Source organism: Paroedura picta, chromosome 5 (assembly GCF_049243985.1).
Source record: "Paroedura picta isolate Pp20150507F chromosome 5, Ppicta_v3.0, whole genome shotgun sequence".
NCBI classification, from domain to species: Eukaryota; Metazoa; Chordata; class Lepidosauria; order Squamata; family Gekkonidae; genus Paroedura; species Paroedura picta.
This window is the reverse complement of record NC_135373.1, coordinates 97,893,233-97,913,558: the sequence shown is the minus strand read 5'-3', so window position 1 is coordinate 97,913,558 and position 20,326 is coordinate 97,893,233. Positions and strand designations below refer to the sequence as shown.

General features: G+C 45.3%; 1 protein-coding gene across 6 annotated transcripts in view; it reads right to left on the bottom strand.

Moving 5' to 3' along the window:
• Positions 1 to 20,326, bottom strand: part of TCF20 (transcription factor 20) — a 206,650-nt gene that overhangs the window by 78,430 nt on the left and 107,894 nt on the right. Inside the window, exon 1 of one of the 6 annotated variants that reach the window (XM_077339318.1) lies at positions 1,773 to 1,974. The exons of the other annotated variants lie outside the window; for them this stretch is intronic. The gene's annotated coding sequence lies outside the window, so the exon portion shown is untranslated. Of the gene's footprint in view, positions 1 to 1,772; positions 1,975 to 20,326 lie in introns of those variants that run through there. 6 annotated transcript variants of the gene reach the window in all.

The window sequence follows — 20,326 nt, the reverse complement described above, 5'->3', positions numbered from 1 at the left end:
GGAAATGATCAGCTGGAGGCTAGCTGGGGAGCTTCCCCCCTGGTCAAGGGTTTCAACCCGAATGTCCATCGCCCAAGCCCCGAAACGCTATCACATTGAACAGCTTCTCCTCCAAAGCTTCTGCCCAATGCATTTGCTAGTCTCTAAAGTGTCACAGAGGACTCTCTGCTGCCTTCATTACACCCCAGCACTTGTGCCCTTCCCCAGTGAGGAACCACAGAAAACACCCCCGAGACTGCAGAGTCAGGCTGTCTTCCAGGCTCGTCTTCCAGGCTCGTTGGAGAGGCAGCCTGTGTGGGTTTGCTCAGAATCAGCCACTGGGGATCTTTCTACACAGGCAGGAGGATTATGCAATTAATGGCATACATCTGCCCTCGCAAATCAAGCCAATAATGGCAGAAATGGGTTTGTGGGTCAGAGTCCGTCCAAGTCTTCTGTCAGGGGTGAGGCAAGTGGCCGAGGAAGAGGAGCGGGTGGCGGCGGGGACCTCTGGGCTGAGAACTGGGTGACCCGGCGGCTCTCCCATTTGTCAGGTTCCGATTCATGCCGCTCTCCCTCGCCCAGCCCTCGCCGGCACGGGAGCCAAAGGGCACAGCGCCGCCTGCTCCTGCGCTCGGCGGGCCAAGCTGCGCCAGAAGAAGCGCTGCGCCGCCAGGCTCCAGCCCAACCCGCCCCCATCTTTGTCAGCGAGCCTGTCGGCGGCTGCGCCGGAGAGCGCAGGGTCGCTGCCCGAAAGAGCCCCTCTTCCTCCGAGGAGCGCCCTGGAAGCTCCCCTGGCGTGTGCCTTGAACAACTACAGAGAGGCGGCGCCGTGCCCCTCGCCCCGTCTCGCCCCCCGCTCCGCCACACGGGCGAACACAAAATGACGGCTCCTCGGCAGCCCGAAAGCGCAAAGCCCCGCGCCGCGCTCCCGGCCTTAATTGGCCGCCTTTGATGCTCTCCCTGGAGCCGATTCCGGGCCACCCCCCCCCCCCCACCGCCCCGCACACACACTCACTCCCCAAGAGAGACACAAAGGGAGGGGCGGCTAGGCTTTGGCAGCGACACCCCCGCCCCGCGCGCCCCGGATTTTGGGGGAGACGGCGCGGCGCGCTGCCTGCGTGGCTGCTCCATCCGCATTGCTATTGTGATGTCGTCAGTTCGAAAGATGGAGAGATTCACGCCGTGGAAATCATCGCCCACACAGGGAAAGAGGGAGACACGCGAGCCGCTGGGAATGTGACCCTGAGGCCCTACCTTTCTCCCTTTCCCAGAGCTTGCGCCGCATTTAAATACCAGGCTGCTTCAACCCCCGCCCCCCGCTAACCTGCAAAGCAGGAGGGAGAGAGACAGAGAGAGAGAGAGAGAGAGAGAAACGACGACGACAACAACCTCGGAGGCGCAGAAACCCAATAACCCATTTGTGTCATCTATGCAAAACTGCAAGACAGACTGCAGAGAGCAGCCAGCAGCTGGGGCCTTTTGAAATGGACAAGAAAGAGGCTCGCCGCGGCCAGCCCAATAGGACTCCAGCTGCGTGTGCCTCTGAGAAATGGTCTGAAGCTGCTCGCCTGCCCCTCGCCTGCCATCGCTCACTGCCTCCCTCCCCGCATGCACACACACACACACACACACTACTGCCGAATGCACCGTACAGCCAGAGCGTCACTGGGTGGCAACACACACACATACACACCACCACACACAAGTGTGTGTGGTCTGCAAGATCTGGCCTCTCCAGGGCACTTGGAACTTCCGAGAAGAACACAGACATAAAGCCAAGGCTACTGTACCTGCTTTCAGGCATCATTCTCAGCTCTCTTTTTTTTTCCTGCTGCTTCTCCCCACCCCCTTCCGATTTATCTCAGCTACTGGTTTTATAACGAAGAGGGTGGGGGATGGGATGAGGTGGGGGCTTCAATTTTTTTTTCTTCCCCTCTTCTCCCAGCCCCGTCTGCACCTTCTGTTTGAGCCTGCGAGTGAAGTCACAAGGCTGACTCTGTGACATCACATGGAGTCTACAAACACTGGATTGTGACTTCACTGCAGGATGGAGCAGGGAGGATGAAAAGGGAGAGGGGAGGGGGAAAGGCTCTTATTCAAACACATATCTGGGAGAGTAACAAAGGGATCACAGAGAGGAAGGCTGCCAAAGGGAATACCTTTTTATTTCCCTTGAACACTAAAAAATTAAGTTTGCTCATATAAAAATGATCTCTCAAGATGGGGAGGAGGGGAATGGGAAAGAAATGCACATACACAAATGAGACAAAATATTCCCTCTCTGTCCTCATGCACCTGCCCCTAGCACCTCCCGTTCAAGAGGATATCAACAGCACAGTCCCAAAATCTGATTGGTGCTTGAAATCCATATAGAATTGCTGCAGGAATAGAGAGGAAGCAGCAAAATGTGCTCGAGATCTAGGTTAAAGTGGCTTGTGGGAGGGTCGGAGTTGCAAAACGCTCTATCGGCTTGTTTCACGAACTGCCATTCCTATTGTCCCTGTGGTCCTATATTGCAAGGCTGAGTTCCAGCCCACAGGTGGCCCTAGGATTAGAAAGGCCACCCGAGGCATCCAAAGTTCCCCCTTTCCCCTGCTTAAGTGGAAAAGCAGAGGGATTCAGCCAAGGATGGAAAAGAGCAAGCAGCTTGAGCACCCCAAGTGACATTCTTCTGTGCCAAGTGGCACTGCTGCTTGCAGGAAAAGAGATGCAGGAACATTTTCAAGGAGTATTTACGGACTCTATACAGCAAATGGTCATCCAACCTAAAATATTACTGATCACCCCTCCCCCATAACTTGATTAAATCCTTCAACTGACAGATTTTAAATGTCTTCCGCACCACAGAAGCAGCATTTATTCGAACCTCATTCAAGGCCAAGGACCTAAGCATCTGCTCCAGGCCAGATTAACAGGAGGCTAAACTAGGCCATTCTCGTTTTCAGTCATTTTCAAGGGAACCCACGGAAGGAACAGCACTTTGCCACTCCTTTAACTTTACTGCAGACTTACCTCTGTGTTTATAGTTAAAAAGTAATCACACAATGCACTTCAATTAACTTTAGTGCTGTTCAGTGAACTGATGCAATTTGATTAAACCGGTTATCAGTGTCTTTGGGAAAGGTGTAAATGACTGCTAAATCAGTCTTCAACGTTATTCAAGCTTTATAAAGAAGCTACTGGAGCAGCCAAAGCAAAGGACAGTGCTATAGTTTTAGGGACCTCATCCAAACACTACTGAGATGCAGCTACTGAGTTGTACAGCTCTTGGAAATAGGAATTGACACCTGTATTCAAAAGACCCCAGGGCCTTCCTGCCTCAATTTCATACCCATGTTTCTCCATGAGGGTGTGCTAACTGAGCCCGGTTTTCAGTTTTGCATTGCTTCGTTTATTGTATACCGATCCATCCATGTCAAGACCTCTCTCAGCTGTCCCAAGAGCACTTGGTTGGGTTAGATATGCCCTCCTGTCCAGCAGAGTCCCTTGCCGCATCCCAAGAGCACCAGCCACCTCAGAGTCTATAGTGGCTAAGGTAAATGCCTCACTGATTTCTTTAACGTTTCCCTTCTTTCTGGAGCAATGTCAGGACCCCCAAGAACTATGGCTGGTGTCAAGGGGAGAATCAGTGCATATTCTTGAACTCCAGCAGAGAAGTGAGCAAAAGAGTGTTGCAGGAAATCCAATTCAAATGAGGAACCAAGCAGAGGAGAACTTGATTCTGTCCAGTTGAGTCTAGAGGTACTAGAAGAAATGCCTGGACCTAGCTAACCTCTTTCCCAGGTGAATAACCAGGAGAGGGAATGAAAGCAATAAATGTATTTTTGAAACTGCCATTCTGGAAATAACAGGGTAGCAAAAGCAAGGTGAATTCACAGTGAAAGTTACTTCATTCCAGTGTAAAGAAGACAGACAGCTACAGAGATTTCACTGGCTGTGTGGAGTCTGATAAGTGGATGGGGTAATCCACTGTGTATCACTGGCTTCCTGCACCATCTGCCATTCATCTCAGATGATATCATTTCCCTAAGGAAGTCTCTGAGCCCTGCACGGGGGAGGGTTATTTTCCTTCCTAGATCTCACCTTTCACAAGCATAGTGAGAAGAAAAGAATTATTGTTATGGTTCTGGTGCTGTTGGGGAGAGGATACAATAATATGAATCTGTAAGGGGGTTTATTGGTTAACTGCCATGAGCCAGTCAACAGGAGTGGCAGGATAGAAATAATACATAAATAAATATAAATAAAATACAGTGTTTGTTTTTTTCAGGGCAGTTCAGCAGGAATAGGAAGTTGCTGGCAGTGTTTGCAGTCTAAAATGGAGGGCAGAGCACCTGGCTGATGGTTATACATATGCCCTCCTAAACGTTGAATATCAATAATTTGTACAATATCCTGTAAGAACTGACCTGGGGAAGAGGTTGCTTTACGGTGACCGGTAAGAGAGGCTAAGGGAAGCCAAGAGTAGGGCCCATCTAATTCCCCTGCCCCGTAATTCAAGCACTGGTAGAATTTCAATAGCCATTGTGTATCTCTCATCCTGATAAGGACCAAACTAGCGAGCATGTTTGGTAGCCTAGGAAATCATACCTTCAAATGGTAGTTTGTAAAATTTCTCCCAAATTTATTTTGTAGCTTAAGCTCTATCCTAGTTATACTAAATCTATTTCTTTCAATGGGACTGAGTTCCAAGTATTCTTAAGTTTCCATACCATTCTTAAAGCTAAGATTATCTCTTTAGGTTCATCTGTTTGTTAAAATATTAAGTTTTAATTCATGACTCACAAGGCAACAAATATTACATATTAGCAAAATAAAAAACATCAGCAAAGGCAAGATCTCAAAATCCAGCCAATCCAATAAAACCAACAGCGGATAATAACAGAAAATGGCACAAGCCAATGAAACGAGGAGTAGAAAACAGCAGTAGGGGGAAAAAGGAAAATTCAAAACATCATCAATAAATAACAAATGTTCCCAGAAACAGTAACATTTTCCCTGTTATCAAAATACCTGCAGGAATGGTATGACTTGTATATCTTAGAGAGGAAGTTCAATAATCAAGAAGATGGCAGAAACATATTTAAAATAATTAATAATACAGATATCAGCCACAAGAAGACACTGGTTGCAGCATCATCACCCAACATGTCTCAGTCAATGATGAAAAACAAAGCACTCCTATTGTGAAGCTTGGCTCCAATGGGAGAAGATATACTGGACTCAAACCATTACAGCTTTAACATTTTAAACCAGCATCCTGAATTCTGCTCTGAAACCTACTAAGAGTCAACACAAGATGCACATTCTGTGCAGTATTCAGCTGGCCATATTTTAGAACAATTGCAGCTTGTGGGTATTCTTTAGAAGTACTCCCACAGACGGCAGACTACAGTAGTCTAATCTTGATGTTATGAATTGTTGTGGCAAGACCATTCTTCTCCAGGAAGGATATACTCAGTGAATGAGTTGAACCTGGTAAAATACACTCTTAGCTACTGCCATGGCCTGAGCACAAGATCCAAGAGTCATAAAAGGGAGTCAGATTAGTCATATTCAAAACTAATAATACTTCATCCTAGCTTGGAATAGACTTCAGGTCATTCTCCCTCATCTAGTCAATTACTGAACTCAGTCACTGGTGTGGAATTATGAATGCCTCTCTAGAATGTGAAGAGAAATACAGTAAAGTATCTTCATCATATTGGTGACAGTAGAGTCCCCCAGTATTTTGTAGAGCAAATACAAGAAAGCCTTGCAACATCTTGTGCGTCAGATGACATGGAGCAGAGCAGCAGTCACCATGACTAGCGATATCATTCAGATTTGCATTTTTACAGGGTTGACTTTCTTGTCTGTTTCTGCACTAAAATTTGCTTCTTCAGGCACAGTCCCAAATTGCCCCCTCACTTGCCCTGCAGCAAAGGAATCCCCAGAAAACCAGATTTCATCTTTTCAAGCAGGGTTTAACAGGGTCTAATTTGGGGCTCCCCAATGCGGAAATGTGTGCAATCAAGTTTCTCCCCGTGCCCACCATTTTGAGTTGTTTGGGCATGTCCCTTTCCTTATCGCCATCTCGCTCCCCCTCCCTCCCTCCATTCTGAAAAAATCTGACTTTTTTTTAAAGTGTGGTCACTTTGCAACGCTGTTTTAGAAAAGGTGGGCTTGCAGTCTTGCACAGTAGTGTTATAATGTTATAACCAAGGTTTTTTTAAAATTACATTCAGGACACTTTGGGAAGAAGAGTGTAGGTGATCAAGGACACAGAGTGGTGAGATTAAGACCCATTATGCACGGGGGTTTTAGCGCACATTCGGGGTGGAATGGCGGCGACTAAAATCACCGATAATGCATGGTGCTGGCTGCAACCGGCCGCACCTTTGGTGCATGCCGCTAAAAAAGCCGTGTTCGTGAAACGCGGAAGAAAGCGCAGCTTCCGGGTGACCGGGGCGCAACCAGAAGCGGCGCCCGTATCGCCGCGTGCATAATCGGTTACTCTGGGTTTTGCCGCCGTCGCGCCCCGCCCCGTGCATAACCGGTGTGCGTCGCGTCTTCCCCTTCCGCGTTTTCCATGTGACCCGAAATCGCCGTTTCCGCTGCCGTGCATAATGGGCCTATGGGGCACAATGCAAATAAAGGTGCAAGCAGGTACAAAAAAAAAACATTTTTTGAAAAGGGGAAGGGAGCAAAGCATGCTGGGACACTGCCTCCATCAGACTCAGTGCAGAAAGCATGTTGTGAATATCAGCCTGGGGAATAAGGAGAAGAAAGCCCAAATGTGGAAACACTAGAGTCGACTTGCAGCATCCAAAGGAAATCCAAAGCGAGGATAAAAGAAGGTATATATTCTAATGCGGCAATGGTCCCAGTATCACTTTCTGAAATTTGCCCTCTGGGAAGGACTGGAACCACTACAAAACAGCACCATCTCAGATGAAGCTGCCTTGCGCTGATATAGACCACAAGTCTATCAAAGTCAGGATAGCTTGTTAAGCATTATACCTGCAGCAACAAGACTCATCATCACCGCTGGCTGAAAGCAACAGCAGGCTCCCATGTGGACTCATGAGGCACGAAACGTAGACGACTAGCAGTAATGGCTAAACGAACGAATTTTGTTAACAGACTGCCGGAAGACTTTAAAAATACTGGGACAAATATCTGAAATATTTGTAAAACTCTTTATTTCTGTAACTCTTTGTAACTTTTCTGAACTATTGTTGAAAAAATTATTATAATTATTATAAGTAAAGTCAGGATAGCTTACTCTGTCTGGCAGTGGCTCTCCAAGGACTTGAGCAGAGGTCATTCACATCATCTACTATCAGATCCTTTAGAATTTTAAATTGAATCTGGGATTTGAATCTTAGAATTGTTGAATCTTAGAATTTTAAGTTGAATCTGGGAGCTTCTGCACACAAAGTGTTCTGCTGCTGAACCACTGTCCCACCTCAACAAGACATTCCAGAAGGATATTGTAACTAATAGTACAGAAAGATCCATAGGAGAGGTAGGCAACCTCTCATAACAGATGGCAAACAGCAACATACTTGATCATTTTGCTTTAGGCCAGTTCTCTGCCCAAGCAATTCAGGAGACTCTGAATAACTTTTGTTGTTATCACCTCCTAGATCCATGCAGCTGCCAGCTAGGTTCAAGGTGGGAGCTGCTGCAGCTCTGCTTACTCCCAATATACCTTGCCAAGTAATCTCGAGTATGTCCCCTGTCTTTTTGTCTGCCAGGACACCAACATTTTCACAGGTACATAGAGCTTTTTCAGCACTTGGGCCAAAAAGATTGCATATCCTCGAGAATCAACATAATCTCCAACACCTTGCATAAACTGGGGACTGGCCACCAAATTATAGCTATGTTTCTGTTTGAGTGAGGGCTTCTTTAAGAACGGCATAACTTTTTAACCATTAAATTGCAGCCAATTTATGGCAATGCCATAGTATTTTCAAGGCAAGAGATGTTCAGAGGTGGTTTCCCATTACCTGTCTCTGCATAGCTGACCCTGCTTAGCTTCCAATGCCTTCAGCACCTTTACAGTACAGCAGGGAAATCTCTGGAAGGACAGCAGGAAGGGCAAAGATGAAGAGCGCTAGAGGCAGGTCACACTTCTCCAAGGATTCTGTCCATATCTTTAGGTTACACATACTGAAAAGTATCCATCAAAACTATCCAGGCAGACACATACATACCCTACCAATAGTTCATGGCTGCACATTATTTTATCTACAAAAGTACTTAGCAAACTGATTGCAGGGGGTCTTTCAGGTTTATCTAACTCCTATGGCAAGAAAAAATGTAGTATGTTACTGTCCATTTGAAAACTCCTATGGACAGCACTGTATAGAAGCAATGGTGGCAGAGAAATATGCTTTCTTTTCAATGTCATTCTGCTGTGTAATAATCTCTAAAGCAAGCATTTTGGCCAAATACTGAATACAGGAGGTAAGATGGAAAGATCTGGTTGTATTTGACCAGACACTGTGGCAGAAAGCCAAGTCCCAACAGTGTTGCCAGTACCTCAACGGCTCATCTTGGACACAACCTGTCATGCCCGCACCCTCCAGAGGCAGCGGATCTCCCAAAAGCACGGGGAGACCCAACTGCCATAGACCAGGTGCAGCCTGAGCCACCAGAGGAGGAGCAGCCTGGGCACACCCAGGCTGAAACTCAGTCCTTCTATGCCAAGCCTTTGGACAAAGCAGCGATCAGCTCAGAAGCCTTGCTGGAGGAGCAGCACCAGAGGCCACAAGCCAAGGTCCCAGCAAGCCCTGAACAGCAGTATCGGAGGAGGCAATCTACCTTGACAGCTGTCAGAAGATCAGCATGCTTGGAAGCTCGCTATCAAGGTAGATGGGGCCTAACAGCAGCTACAGGTGCAGACCCTTTGGCTGAGCGCTGCTCCACCCAGCTCTGGCTATTTCAGAAGGAATTTGAGGTAAGGTTCTCCATGGGGACAGCGCATGCAGTACCCTGCCTGTCTTCTGGGACTCCTGTTCTGATTCACCACGGCAAAGCTCTGTTCCTGAGACTCCCTGCTCTTCGTCCTCGGGATTGTATGACGTTCCTGCTCTGACTCTTTGACTCCTTTGCCTTGGCTTCAACTCCATTCCTGATTCTGGTTCGTGTTTTGCCTTTGTCCCGCTCTCTCTGGTTTTTACTATGGTTTGGCTTGACTTCACTCCCCACCCCGCATTTCTGTGAACTCTGTCTCCCAGACTGAACTCTGGACTTAGAGCAAGCTCCCAGCCATGCAGGTGCAGCACAGCAGGGTGGCACACAACTGTTGGCTGCAGGGACCCAAGTAGTTCTTATAGGCATAATTCAGGCCGCCTTCTTCTTGCCACCGTTTTTACAGGTGCTGCCAGAGCTTCAAGTAATTGCCTCTGTTGCTGGCCCAAAGAATCAGCTTTGCATGCTAAGCAAAATGATCTGTAAATCTAGACCGATTCTGCATGGAGGTGTAAAACGTGCTCCACCTCCTGCTTGCAAACGCATTATTGGAAGCTGCATGTTTGCAAGTTTCCTGATGGTAAACCCTCTCCCACACATTTTCCCGCTGCCTCATCATGGCTTTTTGCCTCCTGACAAGGTGGCAGAGAAGCCAGAACAACCCAGATTTCTCTCCCCACTCAGCAGCTTGTCATTCAAGGCAAGCCACCAATCCCTTCACAATTGTTGTTTTGGGGACTCAAACTTCCTCCCCCCCCAAAGCCCCCAAATTATTTTTAATGCATTTCCACATTGCTATGGGGAAACACAACAACACCGAATCATTTTTTTTTAAACTTACACTTCCGCATTGCTGTGGGGTCACGCCACAATAATTAAACGTTCCTTTACATCTCTTTTCAGGATTCTTATAATTCTCTCTCTTTATTTTCAGGTACACTTGTGATAGGCTGGCCATGGTAACTGGACCCCAATGATTGTGTGTTCAAAGTAAAGATTTAAATCACAGAACATGGACGCCAAGCTAATAGGGAGAGGGCTGCTTCATCAAATGCCCTTCCCCATTACTACCCCACTTCTAGAAAACACACACAGGAATTAGTTTTAGGTGCCCGATCCCAAAATTACCGAGCACAATTAGTAGAACATTTTATTTCTATTGAGGGCATGTAGCTTTGTGGTCCCGCAGCAACACTAAGTGTGCCATTTTTTTAAAAAAATTTGATCCGGAAATGGAGAAGGGAAGGTGTGAGAGATGGCAAAATGCTACCAAGACAGTAGTGCATTTCTCCCTCCACACAGGCTTGCCCCTGTTTTCGCCCCGGATTGCAGCACAGCAAGATGAGGGAAATTGGGATTTGGCAATTTCCCTCATCGCAGAGCAAATCTTATGAAAACTCACACCAGCCACTTGAGAGCTCCGGGTTGTTGCTGGCATCATCTGGAAACAGCACTAAACCCCGCAAGCAACGAGAGGATGTCCAGGAGGGAAATTCCTCGTGCAGAATTGGTTCTACTGTTTGGCACTCGTGCTGGAGATTGCCTGATACTGATCTCAATGTTTAGTCAGATTCATCACTAGCCCACTAACACTTGAGCAACCACTCCTGCTATATCTCAGCTTCTCAGTAAACCAAGGAGTCTGTTGACAGGAGAAGGCATCTAGGAGCAATCCTATCAATTTCCCAGGATATGTTTGTATTCCAGAAGGTGGCTATCAACTATGGTATCAGGAAAATTCTCCCAAAACCTTCCGATAGCTTTTACAGTGCTCCAAACAGCTCAGTTTTGGAGTCCCTATAAATGTAAATGCTCTCAGATAATGATATGTCCATGATGGAAAAGGCATCATTAGGTTTTTTTCCTTACATCTTTTTCTTGTTGACCCAAACAGAACAGCACATGCTTTCCCAAATGTGTAGGGTTAGGTATAATTTGAAACTGACCTATGATTTCCATAAAATGCCGATCCACACCAGTTACCTCTTTATCAAGTTCCAAGCCCCCCAGGACCATCAACCCTGGGTTCCCTAACATCACATCCACCAGCTCAGGCAGACAGACAGACTGTAAAAATCCATGTGGACGGTACACAGAATACCTGTTGTTGTTGTTGTTAGGTGTGAAGTCATGTCCGACCCATCGTTACCCCATGGATAATGATCCTCCAGGCCTTCCTGTCCTCTACCATTCCCCGGAGTCCATTTAAGCTCGCACTGACTGGTTCATTGACTTCATCCAGCCCTTTCATTCTCTGTCGTCCCCTTCTTCTCTTGGCCTCAATCGCTCCCAGCATTAGGCTCTTCTCCAGGGAGTCCTTCCTTCTCATGAGGTGGCCAAAGTATTTGAGTTTCATCTTCAGGATCTGGCCTTCTACAGAGCTGTCAGGGCTGATCTCCTCTATGACTGACTGGTTTCTTCGCCTTGCAGTCCAAGGGACTCGCAAGAGTCTTCTCCAGCACCAGAGTTCAAAAGCCTCAATTCTTTGACACTTGGCCTTCCTTATGGTCCAACTTTCACAACCATACATTGCAACTGGGAAGACCATAGCCTTGACTAGACGCACTTTTGTTGGCAGGGTGATGTCTCTGCTTTTTAGGATGCTGTCTAGATTTGCCATAGCTTTCCTCCCCAGGAGTAAGCGTCTTTTAATATTTTTGCTGCAGTCCCCATCTGCAGTGATCTTGGAGCCCAGGAAAATAAAATCTGTCACTACAGAATACTTATCTAATCTCAAGAGTACACCACCTGGGATGCACATTTGAAATTAGGAGACTGCTTGACATCTGGTGAACAGAACCCCACTAGAGACAACGAAACACACACAAATCTTTCCCATCTACAGATTCAAGGCCACTACTGAATTAAGAACTTGAGCAGACACAGCTGGGACAGATTAACTCCACCTTCTTGAACACCCGCCCCCCTCCCCAGGTCTCAGCAATGCATTCCAGGTTGGCTTGTTCATCTAGGAGTAAATCCTGGATGGTATCTGTCTTCCCATACACTGACCAGGCATTAATCAGTATTAGCTTAAGTAAGTCTGCTGGCACAACACCCAGCAACCCCTCAGCAAATAAAGGCCCAGCAAGGGAACTAGCACAGCTCTTTCTTCTGTTCTGTCTCATCTGTCTATTGTCATATCTTACCTTAACTCAAATCTACCCTACAGCCACCACCTGTTGTACATAGGTATGGATCACTTAATAGCACAATGAGGGTAAAATACATTTTCCATTCAACAGCCATTGCTAAAATGTGTGAAGAACAAAATAGGGACACTCCCCCCACATACCAATTATCTCAATTTACAGCTATATAAAGTGCTTCTAGAAGCAAGGAATAACTAATGCAGCAATTATATTCTTTTATTGCCACCCCAAAACATAACATCCATGACATAACTTTTAAAAGGCACTGCAAAGAGCTCTGTTAAGCAAAACAAAAACCTCCTACTTAAGTATTACATCTGGTACACAGCAGCCCTCTTATATTCTTACCTACATACCAAGAAATTCCCTGAGCCACAGATGCTTGCCAAGCCCCTACTAAGGTCTCCAGATGTTACACACTTTAAAGGCTTGCCCCTCCTTCCAGAATGCTCTGGCTACATACGTAAAAATCACAACTCAGATTTGAAATTTTGATCTGGCAACACCAACATCACACCCCAACAAACTGGAAAGATATATAGGTAGCAAAAGTACTATTTACTTTGAATATTTCTGCCGAGTCAAATAAGGCATACTGTACAGCACCATCCAGCATCTTACTAAGTTCCTGACAAATTGCATAGCTTTGTCTCATACTAAGAGATATTAGGACAGCCAGACACCTCCAAAACCTCAGGTGAATTCTATCTTTTCCTCTCAACTAAGTATGCTATTACACTAAGAACTAAATGTGAAGGAGACTCAATCTAAATATAGCTAATACAAGGTGTGGAGAAATGTCCTCCAATCTAAAAGGCACCTTGGCAGTTTTTTAATTGGGGCTACACTCTGCACATGTACCTGAAGCTACAATTCTAGGAAAACTACAGGATCCTGGGGCCTGTGTTGTTCAACATATTTATAAATTATTTGGATGAGAGATTAGAGGGGGTACCTATTAAATTTGCAGATGATACTAAACTGGGAGGGGTAGCAAACATGACCGAATCAGAATACAGGATGATCTTGATAGGCTTGAGAACTGGGCTAAAGTAAATAAAATGAAAAACCATCTTTACCAATATAGGATGGGGGACACTTGTCTTGGCAGTAGTATGTGCAAAAAGGATCTAGGAGTCTTAGTTGACCATACATTAAACATGGGTCAGCAGTGTGAATCGGTGGCTAAAAAGGCAAATGGGATTTTGGGCTGTATCAGAACATGGAAAGTGTGTCCAGAACATGGAAAGTGATGGTACCACTTTACTCTGTTCTGGTTCGGCCTCACTTTGAGTACTGTGTTCAGTTTTGGCCACCACAGTTTGAAAAGGGATGTAGAGAAACAGGAACATGTCCAGAGGAGAGCGACAAAGATGGTGAGGGGTGAGATCAAGACGTATGAAGAAAGATGGTGAGATCAAGATGTATGAAGAAAGGTTGGGGGAGCTTGGTCTATTTAGCCTGGAGAGAAGACGACTGAGAGAGGATCTGATAACCATCCTCAAGTATTTAAAAGGCTGCCATGTAGAGGATTTAGCAGAGTTGTTCTCTCTTGCCCCAGAGGGGTGGACCAGAACCAATGGAATTAAATTAATTCAGAAGAAATTCCATCTAAACATCTGGAAGAAGTTCCTGACATTTAGAGCGGTTTCTCAGTGGAACAGGCTTCCTCGGGAGGTGGTGGGTTCTCCATCTTTGGAAATTTTTAAACAGAGGCTAGATAGCCATCTGACAGAGAAGCTGATTCTGTGAAGATTTAAGGAGCTGGCAGGTAACAATGGATGAGCGATAGGGTTGTGAGTGTCCCGCATAGTGCAGGGGGTTGGACTAGATGACCTATGAGGTCCCTTCCAACTCTATTATTCTATGATTCTATGAATTCAATGGGTGATGATTGGTTGACATAGCCCTCTGCCACTTGGTGGCAAGAGTACCCTATGGGGAAGGATTGGGTTTTTCTGCCATGCTGTTTTTTGTAACACTTTGTACTGTTTTAATGGGATTTTATTGTTCTGGGGTTTTTATGTTGTAACCTGCCACGAGGCGACTTTTTGGCCCTGGCCCCAACCTGGTGGAATGAGCTCCCGGAAGAGCTAAGGGCCCTGATGGAACTATCTAGGTTCCACAGGGCCTGCAAGACGGAGCTCTTCCGACAGGCATTTGGCTGAGGCCAGTCGGATGACCAGGGTTGCAGGCTGCAGGTCCCCCCTGGCTATGCGTTGAGATCAACCCCCAGGCTTATACCCTCTAGGTCAGTGGTCCCCAACATTTTTATCACTGGGGACCAGTCAATGCTTGACAATTTTACTGAGGCCCGGGGGGGAGGGGGTAGTCTTTTGCCGAGGGAAGTCGCTGACACCACCTGAGCCCCTTCTCCACTTACTTTCTACTGGCACCCCTGATTTCCCGCTGCCCGCTGGAGGTCACTGCCAGCAGCAGCTGTGCAGTGCCACAAGGGGGAGCTGCAGCCATGGCGGCCGCTGGAGAGCACCAATGGTGAGCCGGCGGCAGAGTGGAGGGCACCCGAGGCAGCAACCAGGGAGGAGGACGAGGAGGAGCCGCGGCCTGGTACCGACTGATCCCCGGACCGGGGGTTGGGGACCACTGCTCTAGGTTATTGCCTAGATCCTCATGGCTGGAATAGTAGAGCTAATAGTGATGGATTCTCTTTTAGTAGTTAATGCTGCCTTTTATTGCTGTTTGTTCTGCAATTTTATTGGGGGCTTATGGGGTTTTATTGTGATTTTTATTACTTTTATATTGTAAACTGTCACAAGACAGTAGTCGCCATGAGTGACCATATATAAATTAAAATATAAATAAATAGATTAAAAATTAATTCAATTTCAAATTTAGTTCTCAGTTGTTTAAAATATCCTAAGATAACCATTGAATTAATCTTCCAAGACAACAAATATATTAACATCTGAATATGCATAATGTTGTTCTTAAATTCAAGTAGCCAAACACCTGCAACAAGTCCTGCACAATGTTAGAAGTACAAAGTCAAGAAGAAATACAGATATAGGCTTTTCATTATATTCCTTGGAGTTGGAGTCGAGATGTCTACTAAAATAAAGGGCCAATGATCCCACTTAACTAAAAATGGATGGGAGTTAATATGGGCAGCACAGAAAAAACATTGCATGTGGTATTAGTGAAGGAAAAAAAGAATTCCCAGCCTCTAAACTTGCAAAAATATGCTTTAACATGTATCGAAAATGTCATAAGAAAAATGAGAACATGCCACATCTAAAGTCCTGTTCATACACACACATGCATATTCACAACCACCCCTGTAACATCAAGTAATATCTTGTTTGTGTGAAAGTGCCCAGATTTCACACAGGGAATACGGATGTTATAACATCTCAATAGTTTTGCATGTAAAAAATTCACACATTCAGCTACATCAACTACTGAGAAATCGAGGGATGAGAGACCAAGAGCATAGCTGAATGGGCAAAGACATTTTCTTCAGGACCAATTTATTCTGGTGGTGATAAGCTACAGTTATTCAAGGCAACTGTATCATGCCCTTTCCTTTCCTTTCCCTTTCCTTTCCTCCTAGTCAAATCACAGGTGCCTTATGGCAGCCCCTGGTGGGGTTTTCAAGGCAAGAAATAGTCAGAGGTGGTTTTCCATTTCCTGCTTCCACATCATGATTCCTTGGTGGACTTCCATCCAAATACTGACCAGGGCCACTACTGACCTGCTTAGCTTCTGTGATCTGAGGCGATCAGGCAACCATGAGCCATCCTGGTCAGGGGCCTTTGTAAGTACAAGACTGATGTTTTTCCTACGGTATTCTATTTCACAGAATCAAACAGAACCAAGTGCTAACAGTAAACTGAGATGATACAGCCCCCTTGTGAAAGCTATACCATGTCAAAAATAAATTTAGGAATCAGGCTTAAGTCAATTTCAGAGGGTAGCCATGTTGATCTGCAGCAGAACATTTAGATTCAAGTCCAGTAGGACTTTAGAGATCAAAAAGATTTTCAGGGTATAAGCTTTTGAGAATCCAAGTGTATCTGGCAAAAAAAGCTTTGATTCTTGAAACCTTATCCCCTGAAAATCTCGTTGGCCTAAGTGCCACGGGATCCAAACCCAGTAATCCTCAGTAACTTTACCTTGAGGGAGATGGGCACTGTGCTGCTTCTTTCCTACACAAATGGCAGCCTAAGAAACAGACTTCTGCCAAAACATGCAGATCCCAAAGAGGAAATAAAAGGTTTCTTTCCCGTTGTATACTCCAACTAGTATCTGCTATCAACACCTTTGGGGGGGTTTTATCTGGAAAGACAGTGCTAGCATTTATTATCTCCCCATCACCCCTTACCTTCTGATTTTCTTAAGCTGACTAAGAGGTGTCCATGAAAAGCTTGTGTACAACATTTGCTGTGTTGAGTTGAAGAAGCAGTATGAGGAAGATTAGCACACCCACTATACATTTCTGTAGAAGCAACTGTGGGCCTACCGCTATCCGATTAGAATTAATTTCCCCTGCTTTCTAGAACAGGAATTGGAATCTGATTCCCCCCCTTCCTGTTCTGGTTCTTCCAAGGGAAGAAAAGCCTTCTCTATCTCACAAGGCAGAAATATTGCAGAAGGATTTCTTTCACAACTAATCGCTTTACCAGAAGACACTACCTAACCTTCCAGTGAGCATTCCTGCTAAGATGCTAAGAATACATTCACATCACTGCTGGCCTAGATTTTTAGCCACAGAGATCTTGCCAACTGTTTGGAGGACTCACAGCCTGTAGCTATTGCTGCACTGCAGAAAGCTGAAAATTACCACAAAATGGCAAAATAAGATATTTTTCCCTTTTGTCATCTTCATGCTATTCAATTCTTTTAAAAATTTTCACCTGAGATGGGGAAGATATAAACAATTTGCAAGTTCAAGTAATTGGGCTTGGTGTGGAAGGCCACTCTGCAAAGAGTCACGAAGACCCATTATGCACGGGGATTTTAGCGCACATTCAGGGTGAAATGGCGGCGACTAAAATCACCGATAACACACGGTGCCGGCTGCAACCGGCCACAGCTTCGGTGCATGCCGCCGAAAAAGCCGCGTTCGCGAAACGCGGAAGAAAGCGCAGCTCCAGGGTGACCAGGGCGCAACCAGAAGCGGCGCCTGGATCGCCGTGTGCATAATCGGTTACTCTGGGTTTTGCCGCCGTCGTGCCCCGCCCCGTGCATAACCGGTGTGCGTCGCGTCTTCCCCCTCCGCGTTTTCCATGTGACCCGAAATCTCCATTTCGGCGGCCGTGCATAATGGGCCATACAGAAAACAAAGACAGAAGTAATCTGTCATAGAGCATCCATACAGATGCAACTGCGCATGAAGATGTGCAACAACAGGATGTAATAGTATATCATGAAATACACAAGAGGTACAATGACGGGTGGCAATACTGGGATATGAATGATACCTGAAAAAGACACAGGTTGCTAGTCACTTCCAATTATAGTAATAATTGGGCAGTCAAGCAGGGAAATGATCTTGTGAAATCTTTTTTGCATTTCATTGTAACTTCAAGAATACATTTTTTTCCCTAGGAACAAAACCTCATGTGCCATCAAACAAAAAACCTTGTAAATTATCATACTTTGGGGCTATGGGGAAAAGGAAAATTATAAACCTTTCAACTTGCTTATATGTTACTTGACCACAAAACTATGGACCTAACTTGAGGTTCTGCATGAAACGAGAAAGGTAAGAGCAAGTTACCATGACATATTGACATTTAGTACTCTGGGAACCAAAGCAAACCTATGGGCAAGTAAACATATTTCTTTTACAATTAAGATCAGCTTTGAATTGGGATATGCATCCTTTCATTCACTAATTATAAATCAGAATGAAAATATCCCTTCCATTAACATAAGGTAAAGGTAAAGGTATCCCCTGTGCAAGTACCGGGTCATGTCTGACCCTTGGGGTGACGCCCTCTAGCGTTTTCATGGCAGACTCAATACGGGGTGGTTTGCCAGTGCCTTCCCCAGTCATTACCATTTACCCCCCAGCAAGCTGGGTACTCATTTTACCGACCTTGGAAGGATGGAAGGCTGAGTCAACCTTGAGCTGGCTGCTGGGATTGAACTCCCAGCCTCATGGGCAAAGCTTTCAGACTGCATGTCTGCTGCCTTACCACTCTGCGCCACAAGAGGCTCCATTAACATAATCACAGTGAAAATGAACATTATTTGTTAATATGTATTATTCTGGTACCTGTCAGTCTTGTTAGCGAGCTCAAGCAACAGAGAATCAGAAAATAATGACAATTAACATCAACTTTTCCAATTAGCAGATTTTGTGATAGAAGAGATTTTTCCTTAGGGGTCTTTCTATCATGTTTCTACCAGTCATCAGTAGCAAGAAGAGCTCTTCTATATAGGGGGCAGCCCCATCATTGGTCCTGAACTCGTATCTCTTTGAGCTAGTTCTGTGCTTTTTAAGACTGAACATTTTCCCATTCTTTCTGGCATTGTGCAAAATGCTAAGCTACTGTATGATGAGGAAGTTTATTTGTTATTTTCCCCATGTGTAAGAAAGAGTTGCTATGTTTATCTAGTTTGCGAGGTTTCCCCCTTCTCCACCCCCTTTAATATTTGTACTAACATATTTGTCAGTTCTGTATTTTGTTTTTGTCCACTGTCATTTTTGTGTATTTAATGTAATTTGCAGGACAGACTAATACTAAAAGTACTATATTCTTGCATGTTCCTGAGTGTACATGCTTTATCAATAAAAGTCTGTCTCTATACATTGCACTTAAAGTGACCTTGCAAAGCATTTTATTCCTTTGTTTCTTTTCTGCCAAATAGAAACCCCAAAGTATCAGAAACCCCAAAGTACCATGACATCCACTGATGCAGGGGTAATCAACCTGTGGTCCTCCAGATGTCCATGGACTACAATTCCCACGAGCCCCTGCCAGTGCTGGCAGGGGCTCGTGGGAATTGTAGTCCATGAACATCTGGAGGACCACAGGTTGACTACCCCTGCACTGTTGTATTTCCTGGTACTTACTGGCTTCTAAAGTCTTGGCAATTAATTCCAAAGGGACTAGATAGGGCCAGTAAAACAGCGCCCTTCTGCCACGTTAGGGCGGTTTAACACCATACGGGCCTCCTTCCTTTGCTGGCACATACTTCGAATAGTGCAGGCCAGATGGAGGATGGCAGTGGGAGAGCCAGAGCTTTGTTAGTTGCTGATAATTAATTAATTTTAGTATTTTGCGCTATTTTAATTTTTATTGATTTTATCCTATTGATGTGAATCACCTAAGCCCATTCACAAACTGAATAAATCATTGATTGGAACAAAAAATGTTTTAAAAGGCTCCTTACCAGCTGATTAACTAGCAAAGAGCTGAGCTCATCCCAGGCAGGCATATCATAGCCATGCACCCTCAACTTTCTCTTATCCCTTGGCTTGTATGCCTCTGCATGTGACCGCACAGGACGTGAATCCGGGCCTTTCCCCCAAGATCCAGTTCCAGCTTTCCTCAGCATCCTCAGTGCAGAAGATGCTTCAAAAGAAATCTTCCATCACCTTTGCTTCTACAGGATGCATGGCTTGAAACTCCCAATATATTGTGATTAGGTGCACATCCACAACAGCCATTTTAGGACTGACAGCATCCTATGCCAAATATTTTTGGTGGCCCTCTCTACTTGTTCTAAAAATTCCATTAGTACTTGCAGGCTCAATAATGTTGGGGACCCTTGGTAAACCTGCTCTACCAGTGCTACCTGTCTTTCTTGGGATGTCAAATGTAAGCCTCTGTGCTTATTACTTCTTCCCCTTTTTGAGGTGCAAGACACCTCCCTTTGCAGCTCTGCCCGGTTCCTTGGATCCACCAATGCAATAATCTGTGCACACTATGCGGATCTGATTTCTTGAATGCCAAGCCCTGTTCTGAGCCTGCTTTGTAATGCTGCCTGCTTTGGGGGATTGTTCAATGTCTGCCTCTGCCCACTATACAAGATTAATTGCGAAAAAATTGAGATGTTTTTTTGTATATTCTTAAAATTTGGCAAAAAAGTTCCTTAATTGAGGAGTACAATCTTCGAACATTTAATCTAAATCAGAAAATATTACAAGCATAAATGTGTTTCCCACTAAAAACATGTGCTAACATAAATGAGTAACAAATGAATACAGTAAAATAGAAAAGTGTATACTCTTAGTGTGAACAATACTTTTTGATCCT